Source organism: Chiloscyllium plagiosum, chromosome 11 (genome assembly GCF_004010195.1).
Source record: "Chiloscyllium plagiosum isolate BGI_BamShark_2017 chromosome 11, ASM401019v2, whole genome shotgun sequence".
NCBI classification, from domain to species: domain Eukaryota; kingdom Metazoa; phylum Chordata; class Chondrichthyes; order Orectolobiformes; family Hemiscylliidae; genus Chiloscyllium; species Chiloscyllium plagiosum.
The window spans coordinates 37175074-37199433 of record NC_057720.1 but is presented as its reverse complement, the minus strand read 5'-3'; positions in this window follow the sequence as shown (position 1 = coordinate 37199433).

The window sequence follows — 24360 nt, the reverse complement described above, 5'->3', positions numbered from 1 at the left end:
CCCCCACCCCCCTCTCATTTATCTCTCCACTCTGCAGGTACCCTGCCACTATTCCCGCTGAAGGGCTTTTGCCTGAAACGTCAATTTTCCTGCTCCTCGAATGCTGCCTTACCTGCTGTGCTTTTCCAGCACCCTTCTAATCTAGACTCTGGTTTCCAGCATCTGCAGTCCTTGTTTTTACCTTTTACATCAGTCTTTCCAGAAGTCATTTGACAATCCTGGGTCTATTTTGAGAATTTACAACATTCCATGTTGCTGTCTGCTTAAAAAAAAGTCAATTCTTCCAAAAACGCTTGACAGACAAAAGGACATATATTCAACATGCATAGGAAATGAGTGCTGGATGTTTACTCAGCAGTAGAATTAGTTTGAGGAAGAGTTTTGGTGGACAATGCTGATAGAAGTGTTGCTTCCATGAGAAGTACAAAGAACAATTTAAAACAAAATTTTAAACAGAGTTGTGTAAGAGTGGGAATGTTTGGAAAATGAAGGAATGTTTAGTAAAGGCATTTTGAACATCCAAACAAGAGAATTAGTAATGGACAAGGTTCTGTTTGTACAATCAGAGATTGATAGAGAATAGAAACTGGCTGTCAAGTTCACCAAAGAGTACTGACATGTTTCTCCATGCAGAGTGCTGGTCATCCCTCAGGGATGTACAATCCCTTGGGCAGAGAAAGAGAAGGGCAAACAATGCAGCTTTCTCTGACGAGAACCACACCATCAATAACATTGTCAAAATCTCTCAAAAGATTGAGGAATTGTCAGCTAATTGCTTTAAATGTCAGGACTTCAGTTGTGACAGGACCATGTCATGGCCTTGTACACAGAGCTGTAAGTCCACCTCTGTTCCTTCGAACTTGCACAGTCCAACAGCAGTTTGCCATGGAACTTGTTCCTCAGAAAGAAGGGATAGCAGATAGATTGACTTTAAAGGCTTACCAAGAAAAATTATTTTATTCCTTTTACTTCCTAATGTCTCTTTATTTTGGAGAATTTCTATTCTGAGAGGCCAATAGAAGACAGGATGGACTAAGGTGGCAGCTGATTGACAGTAGATAGTAATGTGTTATATTTGGCAGATATAGATGCTGTTTATACATTGTTGGCTAAGAACATTTGTACAATTGTTTGATCTGGATATCTATGCTGGCCAATTTTCCTGGCTGTATTTGTATTTCCTTTATTTTATTATCATTTGCAATTATAGCATCATGAGTCTTTTATATGTTTGATCCTTCCTGTATTGTTGAGATGTGCAATGTGCAACAAACTATAATTATTATTTTATCTTTGACCTATGCTTTGGCTTGCTCTGGAGTTCTTTATGTTGGTTAATGTTGATAATGACATTTGTTATTTAGGGAGTTCCATTGCAGATTAGGTGATCCCAGCAACAAACATCTTTGTCCTCTTGACTATTGTGATCCTGAGCTCTCTGAGACTCAGCACATTGGTATTCTACTCACTTCCAATTTGACTTTTCATCTTTAGTTCCTCAAATTATTCCAAATGAAACTGAAACCAAGTTGAGAGGGAAAAATCTGTCTTCAACACTCATCTGAATGTGGAATTTGTATTATGCTCACAGGAGGGAGTCTGTAAACTGGGAAATATCTCTTGATCTTGAGGAGATGGGAGTTACATTGGCATAAGTCATGCCCAGCTTTAAATGATAACGTCTTAAAATTTCAATTTAAGGAATGTATTTTTAAAATCTCTTTACATAGGGTTGCAAGCAAATACAGCATAGGCATAAAAGATTTGGACCAGCTAGTTCTTGCCAGTGCTTATGCTCCATTCAAGATTCCTCCCATATTTCCTTGTATAAATTGTCTTGGAAGAATTTACAGACTGATAGCTAGCCTGGTTAACCACTTTCAACGGTCAACAAGTCCTGGCATACCAGCACTGAATGCTACCACTGCACCACATGAACTCCTCTTATACTTGCGCAGATGCCCCTTAAATGCATCGATACTACTCCCTTCAAACAGTTCCATATCCTCACCACTCTTTGGAACTCCCCACTTGATTTCTTGGTGACTGTTTTCTATTGATGGTCTCTAGTAATGTTCTTTCACAAAAGAAAAAGACATTATCTTTATATCTAATTTATCAAATATTTCATAACTTTAAAAGGCCTTGATCAATTCACCTAGAGTTCACTCTAGAATGAAGCAATGATTTACAATTAAAAACATAGTATTTACTGCCTGAAAACCCCTAATAAAATTTTAAAGACAAAAAGCCACATGTGACTTGAGATCACAGTCAGCGATGGTCACACATATACATCAGTGTACCATGTACATGTCAACCCATTGAAGTTGAGACAACAAAAACTGCATCAAGAACAATTTCCTTGCAGCAGTATAGTTGAGGACCCTCTCCAAAACCATTAGCAAAGCATCAGGACAATTGCCTAGATAGTCATTAGATGGAGAGAAGCAATTAAACAAACACTTGGACAATGGGATATTTCGATATGAAAGGAATGTTCTCAGACATTATTTCATGATGTAAGCAGGCAACTGGAATACACTGCCAATGACCATATTTGGATCACTAGTCAGTTGCAAAATGATCATATGACAAACCAACTCGCCCTTGTGTGCTCAAGCATCTATTTTCTCTTTGAACAGTGACACGCAAGTGAGGTGCTGAAGGAGCAAGACTCCAAGTGAAATCCAATATTTTCCTGCCCAGACAACTTGCATATTTCAAAAAAAGTCCAATGAACTGTGGATGCCAGAAATCAGAAAGAGAATTGAAAGATTGCTGGAAAAACTAGGCAGGTCCAAGCAGCATTGTGGAGTTAAAGCAGAGTTAAAGCATTTTGAGTCCAGTGGAAAGATTCTGAAGAAGGATATGAGTATGAACTTCAAGTTTGTCTGAGTATATGTGGAAGTCTGAGTTTTTAAAATTATTTTACTTAGAATGGGCTAAGTGCTTTTTTGCATGTGTGTTTTGATGGCGTGCATGAGATAAGTAAGTGTGCCAATGTGTTTTTAAACATCTGGGGTAAGGGTATAATCATTTAAAAACCTACTTTATTTTAAAACTCACAAAAAGCATGCTGTTGGATTATTTCAGTTACACTGAGGATAAGAAAATCTGTTCACCATTCAATCAGATGGAAGTGTAGAAAGTAGGGACCTTGCCACATTTCTGTCTTCACTCCGAATATATCTGTGACAGGAAGACCTCTACACTCACCTTGAATTGAGTGCTACAAACAGGCAATTAATACCAACTGGACATCATCATGTCAACACTAGTATTAACAAGACGGGGCTCACTACGTGGAGGTCACAAGAGGCTGTCATGTGGGATTGCTTATCATGTCCATGGGATCTCATTCAAATGTAATCAATGCTTGATCATTAGAAAAGAAGGCCTGTTGAGATTCGCCCCCTTGCTTTTTTCAGGCCTCAGGAGGTATTTCATTTGAAAGTCAGTGGTGCTAACATCCTGTAAAACCGCCAGCCTCTGAAACACCAATGTGTTTAAGCAGAAGGAAATTTCTACTACAGGGGTCCTTGATCTGGGTGGAGGCTTGCCACTGTCCAGTTATGTATCTCAGTGATATATTATTTTCCAAGCTTTCCATAAAAGAAAAACTATGTGGCTCCCCAGTTCTCCAAGTCGGGACATGACTGCAGTTGTCTCCTTTATATACCACCCTTCAAAATTGTGACTGAATCATTTTTTAGTGAAGTGTCAGTTTGATTGAGTTTCATAGATGGTTCCCCTTTGAGGTCTAATGGGTTTTCTTCTCACATTTTACCAAACCCACCTCATTAACCACCTACTGGCATTCTTCTCATCCGATTCTAGATTCATTCTACCATTTGCTATACCCAGAAAATCTCATCACAACCTGGATATTCTATGATGGAGTGGCATCCTTGGCACCAATGCCACCTTTAAAAAAATTTGAAACCTAGGGGTCCTGTTGGACAAGATGGCAAAGAGAGATAATTCCACTATACCCCCCCCCCCCCCCCCCCCGCCCCCCAGGACAACAGAATATTTCAAAATGCCAGACAATGTCAGCCTTAACCAAGGTTTCTACCAGGGATAGTGCAGTCTCAGAGTAACCTTTTCCACTCTAACAGTGTAAGTGCCATCACCTTCTCTCCAATATCTCACAATTTATCACTGCTACCATCCCCACTAAGGCACAAGCTCTATCACTCTTAATGTTACCTGCAACTTTTTCCTCACTCTTGGTCATCTATGCCAATGCCTGACACCACTAACCCTGCAAGATCTCTGTGTTGTCTATTTACTCGCTTGGGACATCTCACCAGTACAGCTGTACCATCCAAATTCTCTCCCTTAATACTTTTCTCTCTCTTATTCCAGGAGATAAAGAGCCCATGATACACAGAAAGATTCAATATAGATGGTGGGCTCCCCAACATTTGACTCAGAAAGGATCCTGACTTTCACCATGCTGAGTGGCTGACTGGCTGTATCCAAGCCCATAGACGCATATTGGAGCTTGCTCTTGACTTACTGTGTCATGACTCCCTGACTGAAGGCTGTCTATTGTGACTTGACCTGGGATTGCTCACAACCATGACAAACTTCCTGATTTTGTATGTGCTATCTGGCGAAGCAATGCCAGAATGGTATCTCTGGTTGAAAGTGTGATGCACAGAAAGACAAGGCAATGCAAGGAAGGGATGATGTGAGCATCCAGGTAGGCTCAGAGTAAGTGAGTGCTAAAAGAGTGAGCAAACAGCTGGAGGTTCAGCTTGGTCCTTTCTGAGGTGGATACATATCCCTGAAAGCAGTTTCCTTGCTGCAACATTACAATGGTTGGTGTTGGTGCAGTCCAAGGTGCAACATTGAAGTAGAGAATCATTCAATAAGTGGGTCAGAAATGTGCTATGATGGTTCCTAGAGACTTTAATATGTTAAATACCAATATCAATAGACATGGGTTGCATGTGACAGGTACCCATGGAGATGCTCTGAGATATAGTCATACAGATGCACAGCATAGAAACAGACTCTTTGTCCAACTCATAAATGCTGACCAGATATGCTAAACTAATCTAGTCCCATTTGCCAGCACTTGGCCTATATCACTCTAAACCCTTCCTATTCATATACTCATCCAGATGCCTTTTAAATGTTGAAATTGTACTAGCCTTCACCAATTCCTCCGACAGCTCATTCCATATATGCATCATCCTCTGTGTGAAAAAGTTGCCCCTGAGGTCCCTCATAAATTGTTCCCCTCTCACCCTAAATATATGCCCTCTATCTTGTCTATTTACTCTATCTATATTCCTCATGACATAGAAAATTATTGGTCCTACATCCAATTAATGGTGCCCTTCCTAATTTGGAGTGCATATGTGTTTGTTTAATGCCCAAGCCCATTCCTGAAAAGTTGAACAAAGCATTAAAAATATGTAATGATTACAATGTAAGTTGATTAAACACAGCAGATGTTTTTGGAAGTATTAAACATTACAGCACACAGGTAGAATTAATAGGAATCAAACCATTGATAAAATATATTTATCTCTAGTACATTGTTTCGGCAGCACTTGATGTTTCTGAGTACTATATTAAGGATCTCCTCTACCAAGTATCTTGGAACTACAAAATAATTGTGTCTCCAGCCCAAGGAACCTAGTACTTGGCTCAAGGCACTGTCTTCCAGAAGTGCATTGTTTTAGTAGCCTCAATACATTTGTATTGTTATTAAGACCTAAAATAAGATGTTCTCACATATTAAAATCACAAGGAATAACATTGGTGTAATGGTAAGTCACCATAATACTTTTTCAGTTACTCCATTATGTTGAATGTGATTCTAACAGACTTTATTCTTAGGTAGGACTTTTTTTCCATTTAATTGGCGGTATCGTGTATAGAAAGTATTGGTAGGCTCAATTTTGTACAATTTGGTTTCCATGTAAACAATATCATGAAACTCTGAAAAACTTTTGATCTTAAATTTCAAATAAACAATTTAATAATTTTCATTTCTAAATATTTGAATGGCTATTGCCCTAAATTGTGTGATTGGGTAGAAGACATTTTATCTCACATGACCTTAAAATCATAACAGGTCTCACTGTGGTCAGCACTGTTGCATCACAGCGCTGGGGACCTGGGTTCGATCTCAACCATGCTGACTGTGTGGAGTTTGCACATTCTCCCTGTCTCTGCATGGGTTTCCAGTTTCCTGCCACAGTCCAAGGATTTGCAGCTTAGTTTGATTGAACATGCTAAATGGTCCTGTAGTGTCCAGAGATGTGCAGGCTAGGTGGATTTGCTGTGGTAAGTGTGCAATAGGGTTGGGAGAGATGGGTCTGGGTGGGATATTCTTCAGAGAGGCTGTGCACTTGATGGGCTAAATGGCCTCTTTTTGCACTGTAGGAATTCTGATAAACTGAATGACTGCCTATGAAGGTATTCAGTATGGAGGCCCTTTAGAGCAAACAGTGAACTAGAGTCATCAGGCACCTGCTCTGACTTCCATTTTGAGAATTTTCAGAGTCGAGTTTCCTCACAGTAGCTGGTACAATAGAAAACTGCATTAATGACATGAGATGTGCAGTTAACAAAGTGGTTAACAAGCAATAATCCTGTTTTTGAGTAACTTGCCACACCCTAATGAGAATCTTGCTTTGACTCTCAGACCTATTTCAAAAGATTCAGTGAGTTGCTCCTGACATTGCAACTTTCTGCATGACACATTTATTGTCATTGCCATTCAGTGCTTGTAAGATGTCAAGTTTCACTGATCATTTCTACTGTCTAATAGCTTTGATTAAACAGTTTTCAAGTCAATCTGTGATAAATGTATCTATTCTGGTGATCTTCATCTCTTCGCTAATTTACAACTTCACTAAAATTTATTTGTCAGGCTTCTGTTCTAACAGAGGATATTAATTAAAAATATCACAGCCTGACCTTTCTCCTTGCAAATCCTGATTAACCTGTTTTGTATCTCCATAATTTTCTGTTTTTACATCAAATATTTAGTACTTGGAAATTTAGGGAACATAAATCGTTAATTGTGCAGGAGTAAGAGGCTATTGAGATAAGGATGGGAACTAATGCAAACAAAATGTAAAGATATTCATTCTAACCAGCTAAATCTTTGGTAGTATTTTTATTCCCTTGTGGCAGTAACGACAAAAATTGTTGTTTTTCAAGGTCTCATGAAATATAATCTTTGGCCTGATTTGATTATATTCAAGCTTACTCTCAAGGTTTGTTTTCATTCTTCTGATTGATATGGTCATCTTGGTTCATAGAATCATTGTACGGTTACTCAAGGAAGGAGGGTATTCAGTCTGTCATGTCTTAGAGTCGTAGTCAGAGAGAATGTACAGCATCGAAAGACCCTTCAGTCCAACTCATTTACCAGATATCCTAAATTGATCCAGGCCTACTGTCAAGGAAAGGCTGCCAGCATTCTCAAAGATCCATCCCACCCTGGCAATGTTTTTCTGCAACCTCTACCATCAGGTAGAAGATACAGAAACCTGAACACATGCACCAGCTGGTCTCGAAACAGTTTCTACCCAACTGTTAGAATACTGAATGGACTCACAAACTCTTAACATTCGTCTGTACCTGTGTATTTGTTTTTGCCTCTGTTTACCTATTTTTAGCTATTTATGCTATTTAACTATGTGATCTATCTGTATTGCTCAAAAGACAAAGCTTTTTACTGTGCCTCGGTACGCGTGACAATAAATGCAATTCCGTTCAATCTAGTCCAATTTACCAGCATTCAACCCATATTCCTCTAAAACTTTCCTATTCATGTACTTCCCCAAATGTTTTTTAAATGTTGCAATTGCACCAGCCTCCACCACCTCCTCTGGCAGCTCATTCCATGTATGCACTAACCTCTGCATGAAAAAGTAGCCCTCAGGTTCCTTTTAAATTTTTCCCCTCTCACCTTAAACCTATGCCCCCTAGTTTTGGATCCCCTACCCGTATTAGGGCACTGCAACAGCAACTTAATTCATCCCATTCCACTGCCCCTTCCTCCATATCCTTCAATTTGGATCTTTATGCAATTCCCTTTTGAGAGCCATGGCTGAATCTGCCTCTTCCATTTTCATACACAATGCATTCCAGGTTCTACCTGCTCACTGTGTGAGGCTTTTCCTCATGTCACCATCTTTTTCCAATGACTTGAAATTGGTCTCCTCTGGTTTGTGAATCTGCTGCCAATGAGAACGGTTTCTTCCTATCTACTCTGTTTGACTGCTTTATGATTTTGAATTCCTCTATCAAATCTCCCAACAATCTTTTCTAAACAGAACTGACTCCATTTGTCCAATCTACATACATATCTGAAGCCCTTCATCCTTGGAAATGTTCATGCATATCTTTTTCTGAAACTGTTCTTAAGCCTTTGCAATCATCCTAAACACAATATTCCAGTTAAGATCAATGCAGTGTTTCTTGCCTTCACTGTGATCACATTAGGATTTGCAACAAAAGTTCAGTGCAAAAATAAATAGCAAGATTCAAAGATTAATTTTTTATTCCTTCAGTACTGCAGCAGTCATCATGAATTGATTTCTATGATTTGAAAAACTCACATAGTTTAATTTTTGGGTTTCAATTGCTGTATTTAAAATATGCCGTGGTTAACCTTGAATTATAAATATCTCTACTTGTGAGGCAACAATAATTTTGTCAGTTGTGAGTTTTTGATTGGGTATTCCCCTGAGCATTTTAGCCTCAGTCAGTTGGAAATATCATATATTACAAGTGGTATTGAAATAGCCTCTGTTTACCAGAACTTTTTAAATTAAAAAGAAAATCTATTATAGTAGGCAGCAGAACTCTGACTGAAGCATGGTCTTGAGAACAAACTGTGTCTTTCTTAATCTGCATCCTAATTTATTTTTGCAGTCAAGTTGCAGTGTGAATTGTCATTTTAAATATGGTTGGTGTGTGTGGCAATTGTTTTCTAACATGTCTACAGACTAATGATGGAAGAAAGCCGCACAGCCAACATACTCGTTAAATGGGTACTGCCTTAGTAGGAGAAAATGAAAAATCATTGTAATTGTTTTGCAATCTATGTTGATAAGTGTCATTGCATCATTTCTATGTAGTACTTCATGATAATGATCTCCTGAGACTTTCCTTTCACTAAACAAAAGCTTTGGTACCCTTTTACTTCCACAGGGAGTAGTCCCTTAAGATTTAAATGGATGCCTAAGTTAAGAAAATACTTACTATTGTCACTAATTCTATGATGCATCAATGAATCTCAGGAAAATAATGTCTTACTCTTCCTGGCTCAATTATGCCCTGCCAAAAGATCTTAATAAATAAAAGAGATAGTCTTTATGTTGCATAAAGAAAACAAACTATACTGCTCATGCTTTCTGCCATTTCCTGTGGTATTCCAGTGCTTCAGATAGAGTAATATTGTTACACAGACTTCTGTTCTACTTGAGTGCATGCAGCCTCCTGGGTATTCCCTTGAGTACTTTAACCCAGGGTGTGAAGGAAGTGCTACTGACCTAACAGATGGAAGCAGGTCTCAGCTGAAGGAGGCCACTGGAGGTGCTGAGGCATGCATTGTAATGAATAAGGGCAAAATAAAAACACAGGAGCTCCCAAGGGAGACTGTGCAAAGCAGTGGACAGGCGGTGACACTATCCATTGGTTCCAAACAAAATGAAGTCTTCAATTCAGGCCCTACATTATGTGGAGGGCCCAGACAATACAAACTTGCTTAAGGTTAAAGATTCAAAGCTTTTTAAAATTTATGCATTTCATTGCTGACAAACTTATCAGAAAAAACAAAGAAATGATGCAGCCTTATTATTTTTTTCAATTCTATAATCATCTTGAGTATTATTTTAAATACATTTATCTTCAAAATGTTTAACAGTGTGGCTTGGATTTCCCGTAAGGAGTGAACTTGCAGCTATTCAGAGATGGTGTAATGGTGTAACATGCTGGATTTCCAATTGCTCACGCTGCCTGTTGTCCAAGGTAAAAATTAGTGACTGCATCATGTATGCTGAGCAAATAAAATAAACAAATACTGCCCAGTTTGGAGGCAAGACCAGATTATAAGACATCACCAAGGATTGCTGTTATAGATCTCCTGGTACACTACAATAATTTAAGACAAAGAGCAAAAAGAATGAATTAAAAACCATTAATTATAAAACATTTCTGACTTACCTGTGATTTTCCTCAATTTCTACTTTAATGTTAACATCAGAAATTGTCTTCATTGGTTAATTCCCAAATAGTGAAAGTATCGTTACTTCAGCACATTTAGTTGATTAATAGCTGCAATAAAAGTGAAATATAGTCTCCATTATTTTCAGAATGATTGTATTATTTTAAATAACAATGTTATATTATTTATGTTTGATTTACAAGAGAATAACTCTGACCATCCCTTGCCTCACAGCTCGTTAGGAATTTATTAAAATCATATTTTTTTTAAAAAGTGTCAAAGATTCCCAGGTGATGGGGAGGAGTCGAGTGAAAGTTGCTTGTTTTTACTGGATGTATGGTTGAGTCACCTATTACATATAGAATTAAGAAGTTAATCTTTTTTAAGAATTCCAGCCACAGACAATGATTATTTCAATGCCTCTAATTTATTCCTGTGTGGTACCATTGGTTTTTAGAATACTTATGACTTAGCAAAAATTGTTAAAAGCAGTTTAAAGCTTTTGAAGAATTATTGAACCCAAACTGGCAAAGCAGATGCAGGGAAAGGTTTCTTTGTTTCAATTTGTTTCAATGTGGGTTTCTCTGACAAATCTAGCATTTATTGCAATTTGCCAATTTAGAGTCAGAGTCATGGTGATGTACTGCACAGAAACAAACTTTCAGTTCAACTCATCCATGCCGACCAATATTCTAAATTAATTTAGTCACATTTGCCAGCATTTGGCCCATATTGCTGTAAATACTTCCTATTCATATAACCATCCATATGTCTTTCAAATGTTGTAAATGTACCAGCCTCCACCACTTCCTTAGGCAGCTCATTCCATTCATTTCTTTCAAGGAGGTTGTGATAAACTGCCATTTTGAACTGTTGCAGTCTGTGTATGTTGAAATTGTACTCAGTGTTCTTGGGAGGGATTTCCATGATTTTGACTCAGTAGCAATGAAGGAACGGTGATGTATTTCCAAACTTGGATGATGTATGACTTGGAGGGGAAATTGAATGTGGTGGAGATCCCATGTGCCACCATGAATCATAATTAACATCTACAACCCAGAAAGACAAAAGGACAGTGTCCAAAGGTGGGTGGGGTGGGGGAGGGGGTGTTGGGAGGGGGTGGGGATTATCATAATCTTTGCATCATTGCTTGTGCACATATAAAGGGATATTAACCTTTCTGTGACCAGTGCAGGAGACAAACAGCATTATCTTCCCTCATAACAACATTTTAATTTAAAGTTAAAGTTTCATTTGAACATTTAGTTTTTATGTTGCAATGCCACTTTAAGGATCTGTCCCTTTTTTAAAATTTGGCTCAGATTGTTTAATTGATTTTCATAAAAAATATAAAGAGACGCTAGCCTTCCTTGACAATATGACCTGCGGGGATTGCTCCCCACAAAAAAAAATCATTTTAGTTCAGTTAAAATTTCCATTAAAGTTTTTTTTTCTATTACAGCGCTTTTAGAAGGGCCTTGCATCTAGAGCTTGCATCTCTTTTGTGGCTGTATCTATATCTGGATCTTTGGAGGGTGACTATAGGTGTCCATTGATACATTTGTGGACTTCTATGACTAGAGAGCATCACAGAAGCCAGAGCACTTCATCACATTCTGAAATGATATTTTACTTTAATTTGACAAGTTTCCATGCTAAACATTCAGCACCATTTTCTCCTGTCGCATAAAACAGTGTGTTTTTTTTTTGAAAAGCACTTTTGTATTTGTCCTGATGAGTATAAGGTGTAAGGTTTCTGTAACATGCCTCCCTTTTCAGAGGATATATGTTCTGTACTACCAAGTGACTGACTGCAAAAGCTGTTGTGGATCTAACCTATGAAATGTGGTCACACTCCGAATTATACTATTTCAACAGTCTGTACAATTTTATCCCCTGTGCCTCCTGTCTCAGTAGATTACCCTACACAGTCCCCCAAAAAAAAAAAATCAGAAATATTCACTGCTAAAATAAATATATTATTTGCAAATTGCAGAAAAACAGTTGAAAATCTCAAGAAGATATTTGATACATAGGTATTTGGTCCATTTGGCTCTATGAACCTGCTCAGCTATTTCACAAGATCATGGCTGATCGAGTTGTGATTTCATTTTCACTTTCCTACCTGGACCCCCTTCCCCCTCACTACTCACACCCTCAAACCCCCACCATCATAACCCTTGACTCGCTTGTCATCAAAAAGCTATCTCAGTTGGTCTTAAGTAACTTTAAAGATCCAGCCTCCATTACATGCAGGCAAAAGAATTCTCAGAACCCTCAAGGGAAGAAAAAATTCCTCATCTCTGTCTTAAAAGGAAGACCTCATTCTTAAACAGTATTCTTTAATTCTAGTCACCCCAACAGGACGAACACATCTTTGGTTATTCACCCAATTAAATCCTCTCAAGATCTCACCATCTTCAAAAAGTTCACTTCCCATTCTTCTGACTTTCCTTCCAAGTCCTGCATCATAGTAATGAGTTGAGCAGACCTTCTCCGCACTATTTCTATTTTTAAAAAAAAGATAATTGCTTTAAAGAGACTAAGCTGTATGCAGAATTCCAGACATGGTCTCACTACGTATAACTTCCTTACTTTTTAAATTCCATTCCCTTTGCAATAAACATCAAGATTCCATTTTCCTTCTTAATCTCTTGCTAAAGTTGCATATTAACTTTTTAAGTCATGTACCAGTACATCCAGATGCCTCTTCCCACCGAGTCCTGTAATTTCTGTCTATTTAAATAACATACTGCTTTTCTAATCTTCATGGTGTAATGGAGAAGTTCACATTTACCCACTTATACTCCATTTACAAATTGTCACCAAAAATTGAAGTCGATTAGACCTATACATCTCTCATAACCAATGACAGCTTCAACTACCACAACATTGGAATTCTCTGTATGCATTCGTCATGAGCTTTCAGTGATTTGTGCATAATAACAGGCTGATCTCTTTCTCCTGCAAACTGCTTCAGATCATTCATTATAAATCATAAGTGCAGTTTGTATTAGTTCCATTAACGTGTTATGACCAGATCCACTGCAATGTTTCCCAAGTTATTACAGTTTAAGAGTAGGAATCCCAATTTTTTAAACTCTTGGGTAGCAAGGTTTCTCAGTTATTACAGTTTATGAGTAGGAATTCCAAATTTTTAAACTCTTGTGTGAGGAGGGATGAACTGACTGCCCTTCTTGATTCACCTTCCCCGCAGTTGGTTGCAGTATCCCCTTGCTTCTGGATACCTTTCTCCCAGACCAAATTAATTTATATTTTGAAAAGAGACAATTTAATCACAAATTTTGGAGTTAATATTAATTAATTTAATCACAATTTCTGGAGTATATTAATTAATTAATTAATTAATTAAATAATGTGATGATCATTAGTAACAACATACATACACATAAATTAGGAAAATGAAGTAAGTACAAAATATTTTTCTCTTTTAAAAACTGGACAGTCTCTGAGGAATTCATGAAGAACAGATGGAAGAATATTATCACTGTTACAACCTTTGATGTTGTAGTTGAGAAATCAGTTTTGAGATTCTTGTCTTTGTAGGTCAATGAAAATTATTTTGTCCTTTCAAAAGTGATTGGCTGAAAAATGCAGAGTGAGACATTGCTTTCCTTTCTTTACCTGCATTACAGGGATGCTTAATTGCTATCTTGACAGCACACCAGTATACACACTAGCATGTGAAGCCATGACACACCCAGACCAAGATTGACATTTATGTTTAGCCCTTGTGTACGTATATTCTTGGAAGGGGGGGCAACACAGTTATGTATCTCATTCGGAATGCTGCATTTTAAACATCATGTTCACAGTCTAAGGCATTCACTAGGGATTACAATTCAGTTTGTAGTGCATTTCTCACTTTAAGCTTCGACACCTATTTATATTGTGATGGTGCTGTTCCTTTAACAAAGTTATGGTGTCCTTGGTTTTCTTTTCAGAGAGGTTGTAAAAGACACAGACTCCAAAAGTGCTTTAGGGTCAAATTGATTATAGCTAACAGATACTGCCTTAGGGAAAAGGCTTTCAAGTTTAAATGAAACTGTACAATGAAAGGGGAGTGGCCAGTTCTCCCAGATCAGCTTTCCTCTGGTTTGATTTGGTGATTTTTAACCAGTCGGGCTATTTGCTGAAGGCAGTCAGGCAGTTTTGAAGCTGCTGGGCCCAAAGAAGCAGGTCCATGCTGAACCTTTTCCTCTCCGTGACTTCTCTCCTGTAAGACTATGGGTTTGATTGTACCTTTTGTGCCAAGGAGTGTTTATGGGGATTGTTGCAAGTATGGGGAATAGCATCATTAAGTTGGTATAGTCTATTGGGTTTTCAGATAGGTTAAGTTATTCGGTAGTCTGTGCTCTTGTTTGTGCTTCATTTGGTAATTTTGTAAATGAATTCTGTTTTGTTTAAAACTAAGTTGTTTGACGAATTGCATCTTTCCTGGAACATCTGTGTTACACCTGCTTAAGAGAACTAGCAAAGTTAGGATCTGTGCTACTTCTTTGAAATGTTTTGAGGAGGTCTGGCCTGGGCCATAACAATATTGGGAGTGATTTTAACTATGTCAATCTTTTAAAATAAAATTGTTTGAATTTAGAAGTTTGATGTGTCCTAGGTGATACAGAGTTATGACCCATAGTCATGACACATGCATGGCATTACATTTATCTAGTCTGTTGATCAATGGACTTAATTTTTGATACACACAACTCTGACAGAATGTTGGTTGAGCAGTTTATGGGACTGCTGTCTGAAGTCAAACATGAATTCCAAAGGTTACTGAGGACAGATTTATAGAGTAGACTGTTATGAAACTAGGTAAGTATTGCCCTGATACAATATTCATGTCATCGGCAATTCCTTTTGACGCATGCCTTATTTTTAAACTCAATATCCATTGTTTACAACCAAATGGCTTGCTCCTCCAACAATTGATTCTTGTATTTATATTATATTTAGGAAAACTTCACAGATCTGAACCTCTCGACAGATGCTACCTGGTCTACTGTGTTTGTAATATTTTCTGTTTCATATCCCATATTTCCAACATCCACTGTATTATGCATTCGTATTTTACTACATTTTGCTTGTAATAAAATAGCCAAAGGAACTTCATAAGGGTTTTAAAAGGCAAGATTTAACATCAAGTTACATTAAAAATGATCAAAAAGTTGAACAGAGGAGGTAGCTTCAAGGAGAATCTTAAAGGAGGAAAGGAAGATAGAGAGGTAGCTGAGTTGTAGAAGTAAATTCCAGAATTTAGGGCCTTGGGAACTAAAGGTGCAGCCATCAACAATGGAGTAATTAAGAATAAGGATGTTCAAGGGTTAACAATTGGTGGAGCGCAGATAACTCATGGGGTTGTAGAACTAGTAAAGTTTATAGAAATAGGGAGAGACCATGGTCATATCATACATGGGCTAATTAAATAATTCTGCCATGTGTAGTACATTCTGTGTAGTACATTCTCACAATTACCTGTGGCAACTTCTACAGGTGGAGTTGTGGAGAATATGCATTGAACATCAGTGTCTTGCAAAGTTGTTGGTGTGTGTCTAAAATTCATTTTCACATTGATGATCTCCGGGTTTGATTATCTCAGTCCTCCTGAGTCGAGGTTGAGGCAATTGCGCCTCTCCAATATAAATGCTTCACTACCGTCTTTGCCATGAGAATCTGTTTGCTTTTGCTTATGAACTTTGAAATGCCAGGTGAAAACTCAACAAACTCTCCAACTGGGCCCAAAAAAATCTAAATATTTTGTGCAGGTGGATGGCTCGATAACCAGTGGTACAGAACATCATTACATCTCCAATGCATCTCCTCCGCTTCCCACACCTCCACCCTTGAACCCCACCTCTCTACCCATAACAAAGATAGAAGTCCCCTGGTCCTCACCTTCCACCCCTCTAATCTCTGGATACAGCGCATTATTCTCCACCATTTCTGCCACCTACAATCAGACCCCACCACCAGAGATATATTTCCCTCCTCACTCCTATCTGCATTACACAGATACCATTGCCTCTGCGACTCCCTCATTAGGTCCCCACCAACCCACCCTCCACTCCCGGCATATTTGCTTCCCACTGCAAGAGGTGTAAAATCTGTACCCACACCTCCCCCTCACCTCTGTCCATGGCCCCAAAGGATCCTACCATATCTTGTAGAGATTTTCCTATACATCCAAACACCTCATCTATTGTGTCCTTTGCTCTCAATGTAGTCTCTTCTGCACTGTGGAGATAGAACACCAACTTGTGGAATGTTTCAGGGCACATCTCTGGGACACATGCACCAAACAACCCCACTGCCCTGTGGCCGACCTCTTCAACTCCCCCTCACTCTGCCAAGGACATGCAAGTCCTGGGCCTCCTCCACTGCCAAATCCAAGCCACTCAGTGACTAGAGGAAGAACACCTCATCTTCTGCCTTGGGAACCTTCAAACACATGACATCAAGGTCAACTTCACCAGTTTCCTCATCTTCCCTCACCCCAAACCTAACCCTCCAACTCGGCACTGCCCTCTTGAACTGTCCTACCTGTCCATCTTTCTTCTCACCTATCTGCTCCAACCTTCCCTCCGACCCTATCATCATCATTCCCACCTGCACCGACCTATCATCTTCCCAGCTATCCTCTCCTCAGCTCCACCCCACCCTTCTATTCATCTCTCAGAACCCTTCACCCTCCCATGTTCCCTATGAAGGGCGTATGCTGGAAATGTCAACTGTCCTGCTCCCTGGATGTTGCCTGACCTGCTGTTCTTTTCCAGCACTACACTCTCGACTCCGCTCTTCCGCATCTGCAGTCCTCACTTTCTCTCATTATATCTCCAGTAAGACCTTGGAAGACAAAAGAATGCCATAATTAATCTCAGAAAAGTAACAATCTTGACAATTTCTGTCTTCTTATAGTTCACTTTTTGATTAAATGTAATCATAACTTGTGTCAGATAACTTTACATCTGTCACCCACCATCTGCAGGCTCCTAATGTCTCCATGTCTGACAGAGAGGAATACTGATGTTTTGTGGAACATTGTGGTATCTTTCTCTACATCTATTAGCTATACAAGCTTCAGTGGAGCACCTCTATTCCTTTCTCAATCCTTCGCTCTGCTCCAATAAAGGAGTGGAAGGACAAATCTGTGTTTAGCTGAAGGATATGTATTCTTCGAATGATGAATTGTATTTTTTTTAATGCGGTGTGGATGTCAATGGCTCAGGTGAGATTCATTTCTCATCCCTCCTCACCTTTGAGATGATGGTGGTGGTGAGCTCCCTTCTTGGACTGCTGCAGTCCATGACCTGCAAATAAGCTAATAATGCAGTTAGGAAGGCTGTTCCATGATTTTGATCCAGTGACAGTAAACTATCCGTGATTTAGTTCAAATCAGGGTAGGACTTGGGGGGGGGGGGGGGGGGGGAGGGGAGCTTGGGGGTGGTGGTGTTCCCATGCATCTGCTCCCCTTGTCCTTCCAGGTGGTAGATGTCATGGGTTTAAAAAGGTACTTTCTGAGGAACCTTGGTGAGTTACTGCCATGCATCTTGTAGATGGTACGCACTCCTTCTGCAGTGAGTGACTTGTGAAGGTGATTGGGGATCAAGCAGGCTACATTGTCTTGGATAGTGTTGAGCTTCTGAAGAGTTTGTGGAACTGTGTGCACCCAGGTAAGTGGAGTTAATTCCATCCCGTTCTTGTTTCTTGTAGATGGTGGATGGGTTTTGAGGAATCAGAAGGTTCATCACTCACCACAGAATTCCTAGGTCCTGATGTGCTCTTGTAGTCACATTGTTTATATGGCTAGCACAGTTCAGTTTTTGGTCAATGATAACCTCAGGATGTTAACAGCCAGATTCTGCAAATTGCTTGAGGATTAGCATAAGCAGCAAGGATGAATAAAGGGCAAGGAGAGAAAATGCATGAAAAGTGAAGAATGGGTGTTACTGAAATTTAAACAGACGTGAGGAGTAATGAAATGGAGCACACTGAGCATGACAGATGGTGTGCACTACACTGATGTAACTAAATTAACAAAGTAATTCTATTTTCCTGTCTTTGACAGTCTATTGAACTGCTGCACTTCAAGATGGTCTCATCTCCTCAGCCACATCCTGTCAGTGATAGCAATAGCTTTCTTCTCTCAGCTTTTCATCTCTGGGGAAAAGTAGATCCCTCCTACTATTGCCTGCATCCAACAATAAGTCAAGGGAATCATAGTGAATCAGAGTGCTACCTTTTCTCTTTGTGCAAACATCCCAACTCCTACAGACTCCATTTCAACATCGGCTTTTTAGATCTTTTTAATCAACCTGTGCAGATGTGTTCCGACACACCTCTGGAGCAGGTGGGATGTTAAGCTCAGCAGTGGGGACACTCTCACTGTGTCACAGGAGCCCTTGCATTGGCTATTTTTTTTTTAAACTATTGCATTGGCTTTTTAATTTTCTTTTCTCCATTCGGAAGTGCTCTTGCACTCAACTGAATGGCTTTCCTACTATAAAATCATCATGACTTTTTGAAAATGTTTTAACTGTTAACCACCACCAGTAAGTAACCAATGCATTAATTAGAAATTAACTTGTAAAGCCTGTCACGGGTGATGCAAACCATCAAAGTGAGGGATGGGTAGGGAGAGCAGAAAGGGATTAAATCAAAACGGAATTGGAGGGAGACATAAAGCACTGTACTCCCTGTGGTGCCCATTTCTCTGTCAAGGCATCGAGACTGTTGATCAATACCTCATGCTCCCTCTCCAGTGACACCTGGTGCACTGGCTTTTTAAAGAGTGGACCTTAACTCATTTCACACCCAGCTTAAAAGGCTCCTGGCAAAAGGTTAATGATTCAATCTAATTGTAAATGGAAAATGCAATTTATTAATTGATTTGCATCTTATGTTTACAATCTCTAGCTGCTTTGAATCTTCCTTTGCACTGATACTTAAGCCATAGCCTCCAATGTAATGCCTCCGACGAGGGCATACATGAGACTGGTACAGGTTCAATGGTATGGTGCTGGAAAAGCACAGCAGGTCAGGCAGCATCCAAGAAGCAGGAGAATCGACGTTCTGGGCATAAGCTCTTAATCAGGAAAAGTCGGTTCTCCTATTCCTCAAATGCTGCCGACCTGCTGTGCTTTTCCAGCACCACACTCGATTCTGAGCTCCAGCATCTGCAGTCCTCACGTTCATCAAGTTCAATAGTAGTTAACATAATGAAATGGATAAATACACCTCTGAAGGAAAAACATGAGTGTTTCGAGTTAGAGCAGAAGTGGGAATGGAATTAACTGTGTGACTCTTCCAAACAGTTAGCAAGGACTAGATGAGATGAATGGTCTCCTTTTGTCTTGGATCAGTTTTGATTCTACAATTTGATAATCACAGTAATAGGGCTCAGTAATATAATCACATGGCACTGCATCTTTGTGCTCAAGGTTATCCCAACTGAGGCCAATTTAACACTTCCAGTCAGTGCACTGAACTTGCCTATTCTCCATTACCAGTTCAAGATGGCATCTGTTGAAAATTGACATCATAGAAAATATTTGGGAAGGCTTGTATTATTTGATGAAACCAATTACCTTCAGTATTTCATATTTGTCTGCCAAACTATAGCAGGTTCATAATAGCCTCCAGAATACTAAGCTTCATTGACTATTTGTGGCATTGAACTATACCATTGTTTGCAAAGGCCCTTGGGAAGGACAGTAAGTACAATGAACTTTAAGGTTAGTCTTCAATAACAATTCATTTGGTGACTAGATGCTATAAAAATGGAAAGAAAATATGCCATTTTGAATTGAACTCTTTGATTGCAAGCAAAGAGGGAATACCTACGTGTGCTTATAGATCTTGGAGGCTATACAAATTCTTTACCAGATGTGAATTTTTACATAGGATGAAATTGTTATTCAAGTGCTCACTGAAAGGTTGATTGCTGCAATAATTCATGATATTATCAATGAATGGAATCTAACATTTGATATATTATATACAGGGATTTGAATAAGGAGCCAGTTAAAGTCGCGAAGTTAAAGAAATTAGTGAACAATAGATTTAGAAAATGACCATATGGACCTTTCATGAGCGTTTTAATACTGCCTCACAAACACAACGTACCACAGATAATGTGTTACACTCAGAGCTATTAAAGGAAATGAAAACTTCCTTCAAGTAGAATAAAGTAGGGACAAGGAGGTTAATATTAGTATGTTGAAAAATAACTGATGTATTTATACTACATAACAGCTTATTGTGTAAGCTTATTATTTCTTGCTACATGGAGTTAGAAGATCAGGAACTGAGAATCCAGTTGAGTTACTGTGGAAAAAGCAGATCCAAACCTGAAAAGTGAACAACAGGAGCCTGCATGTGGTTGGCCATTATAAATGTTTACTGAAAACTCGGTATTTTTAAAAGAGTTTCTTTGGGTGATTGGGATGAGCTTCTGTATGATCGAGTAAACCCTTTGCTTGCTTGAACCATGTGGACTTGGGAGTGGTAATTTTCCACTACAACCATGTTATTTTCATCAGGATCCGTGAAGTTTCATTACAAGTAATGGTTCAATGAGTGAGTGTGTTTACTTCAGATTAGGTAGGAAGGCAATGTTCAGGATGGGAACTGGCAGGCCAATTAGAGGATCCGAACCAAAGAGCAAGTCAGGGGTGGAGTAAGTGAAGATGGCATGGTGCCAGGATCATGGTTCCTTGTGCAAACAAGATGATAAGATTGTTTTAATGGTCAAACTGATGAATTAATGAATGACTATAGGGTAGAATGCAAGAGGTCATTTTCCCCACAGGAATGAGAATTAGCGCAAGGTTAAAAAAAAGAGACATCAACCTAAACTAAATGCTCATCATGACAAACCAAGATTCAAAGTGAGGACTCAGGGAGTCACTTCTGAACCTTTGAGGGTAGGACAATGACATTTTGGATAAATTGACTAAAGAAGACTGGGATCCTTCTTCAATTCTGGACTAGCATAAAGAATAGAGGAAATGTTAGATGAAAGGAAAGGGGGAAAAGGCAATAACTATTATGTGTTAGTGTTATGTTAATATGTGCCTAACAGGAAAATCTGAGATACATAGGCTAAGCCAGTTTAAGGAAACAGTGTTAAAGGCGAGAAGTACTTTGGGAGTAAGTTCACTTTCACCAAAAGGTGATCAAGATCTCCACAATGGGATTGTTCTAGCAGGTAGGTTTAAATTTGGGAAAAGTGGATAGAGGTTCTCATAATGTGAGGCCTATGAGGATGGAAACTGAAACAGCCATGATCCAGAATCTGCCTCGAGGGCCCCTTCCTAGTATGAGTAACTGGAGCCAGTCCTAGCAATGTTCCTCTCCCTGATCGCTACTGCTGGTCAACATAGAATTTAGATGATCTCATCAGGAAATATCAGTACAAGCATGCTGACATGGTTAGGATTACCCTGGTTATATTCATAAAGTCATAGAGATGTACAGCACGGAAACAGACTCTTCGGTCCAACCTGTCCATGCTGACCAGATATCCCAACCCAATCTAGTCCCATCTGCCTGCACCCTTCCTATTCATATACCCATCCAAATGCCTCTTAAATGTTGCAATTGTACCAGCCTCCACCACTCCCTCTGGTAGCTCATTCCATATACGTACCACCTTTTGTGTGAAAAAGTTGCCCCTTAGGTCTATTTTATATCTTTCCCCTCTCACCTTAAACCTATGTCCTCTAGTTCTGGATTCCCCGACCCTAGGGAAAAGACTTTGTCTATTTACCCTATCCATGCCCCTCAAAGTTTTGTAAAGATTATAAGGTCACCCCTCAGCCTCCGACGCTCCAGGGAAAACAGCCCCAGCCTGTTCAGCCTCTCCTTATAGCTCAAATCCTCCAACCCTGGCAACATCCCTGTAAATCTTTTCTGAATCCTTTCAAATTTCACAACATCTTTCCGATAGGAAGGAGACCAGAATTGCATGCAATATTCCAACAGTGGCCTAACCAACGTCCTGTACAGCCACACATGATGTTCGTTTGCTAATCTCACTGTAACTTTACTGGAGCAACCTTCAGGTCAATACGATGGGCTTAGCCACGATATCCAGGAGTCCCTCCTAACTCTTTCTCCCGACGAAAAACTTGTTACTCCCATGAAGAATACCACTGCATTTTATGCTAATGATACAGTTGGAAATGTGTACAAAAGGTAGTGTATGTTGCCAACTTGAAGGTGGGACAATTCTGGTATCTGTGTTCACCATCCATGGGGGAGAACTTTGTGCGTGTCCAATGTGAGTGAACGTCATGATAGTAAGGACTAATCCAATCCATTTTGCTGAGAGCAAGAATTAGGAGACAATATTATGTATAGATACTTAGCACCTCACAGTCTGGGATGCTTTTCAGTTGGCGGGATGTGAAGAATAGATATAAATTCCTCATGATTGTGCTATAAGAACATGTTAATGGAACCCATACAGTGGAATATAAATTTGCATTCTGGGAATGGAGAAGGATAGATTGTTACATCAAGTAGATTCCTGGGTGTAAGGATCGAGGTTCAAATGGTAGGCTTGAAATGACAACATGAGAATGCAGTACCAACTCATAGCTCTGCATCATCTGCTCCTGTAAAACTTTGAAACTTATCAGTAAAAACATTGCCATATAGGTATCAGTAGGCTCTCCTGGTAAGGCCTATTAAGCAGTCTCGAGGTCTGTTCAGCAGTGATTCATCTTCTCAGAAATGATGAGATTCCTCTATAGAGATGGGAATGTGACAACCTTCTTTTTACAGATCACTAACCGTTTTTACTGAGGGGATCTTTCATCTTGGAGGCAGGGCATCTGTATTCAGTTACCTATTGAGCATACAGTAGAATGGCTCATTAAACACCAACAATGTTCTGAGAAGGTTGGCCCCAAGTACAGTGGAAAGGGCTTTAGCTACCATTGAATTTTATTGAAGAAAATAATGAAGTGAACACCAATGTTGCGCCTGTGTTGGAAGGAGCGTGGTGAAGATGAAACTTCAACACTCTACAAGCCATACCAAAGTGTAAATGTCCCACTTTATCTCCAAAATAGTAATTAGTTTCTCATTATCACTGATATCTAAAACAAGAGAGACTTTCACAAAGGTTCTTCTATAAACTCAAAAATAGTTTGTTAATTATATAAAAAAACTATGACAGAGCCAAACATGTCATTAACTTAGCTACTTTGCAGCGCCAAACTATATCACTCTTTTCCCAAATACACATGCATTTATACTCAGGCAGGACAAGTTGACATAGCAATAGAGAGTATTGTATTTTGAAACCAATAGGCAAAAAAAGAGGAGCAACCCCCTGAACATCAAGAGTTCCAATGCAGAAGATATAATGTGGAGGTGCCAGTGTTAGACTGAGGTGGAGAAAATCAGAAAGCTAGGGAAGTGATTGTGGGGCCTCTTACGGAGAAATTTGTATCATCGATAGTCACAGGTGAGGTGTCGGAAGACTGGAGGTTGGCAAGCGTGGTGCCACTGTTTAAGAAAAGTGATAAGGACAAGCCAGGGAACTGTAGACCAGTGAGCCTGACGTCGGTGGTGGCACGTTGTTGGAGGGAATCCTGAGGGACAGGATATACATGTACTTGAAAGGCAAGGACTGATTAGGAATAGTCAACATGGCTTTATGCATGGAAAACAGCCCCAAGTGCCTCAGCCTTTCCTCATACGATCTTCCTACCATACCAGGCAACATCCTGGTAAACCTCCTCTGCACCTTTTCCAGTGCCTCCACATCCTTCCTATAGTATGGCGACCAAAACTGCACACAATACTCCAGATGCGGCCGCACCAGATGGTTACCTCAGATACAATGGGTTTTGATCAGATGGGCCAATGGGCTGAGAAGTGGCAGATGGAGTTTAATTTAGATAAATGTGAGGTGCTGCATTTTGGGAAAGCAAATCTTAGCAGGACTTATACACGTAATGGTAAGGTCCCAGGGAGTGTTGCTGAACAAAGAGACCTTGGAGTGCAAGTTCATAGCTCCTTGAAAATGGAGTCGGAGGTCGATAGGATAGTGAAGGCGGCGTTCGGAATGCTTTCCTTTATTGGTCAGAGTATTGAGTACAGGAGTTGGGAGGTCATGTTGT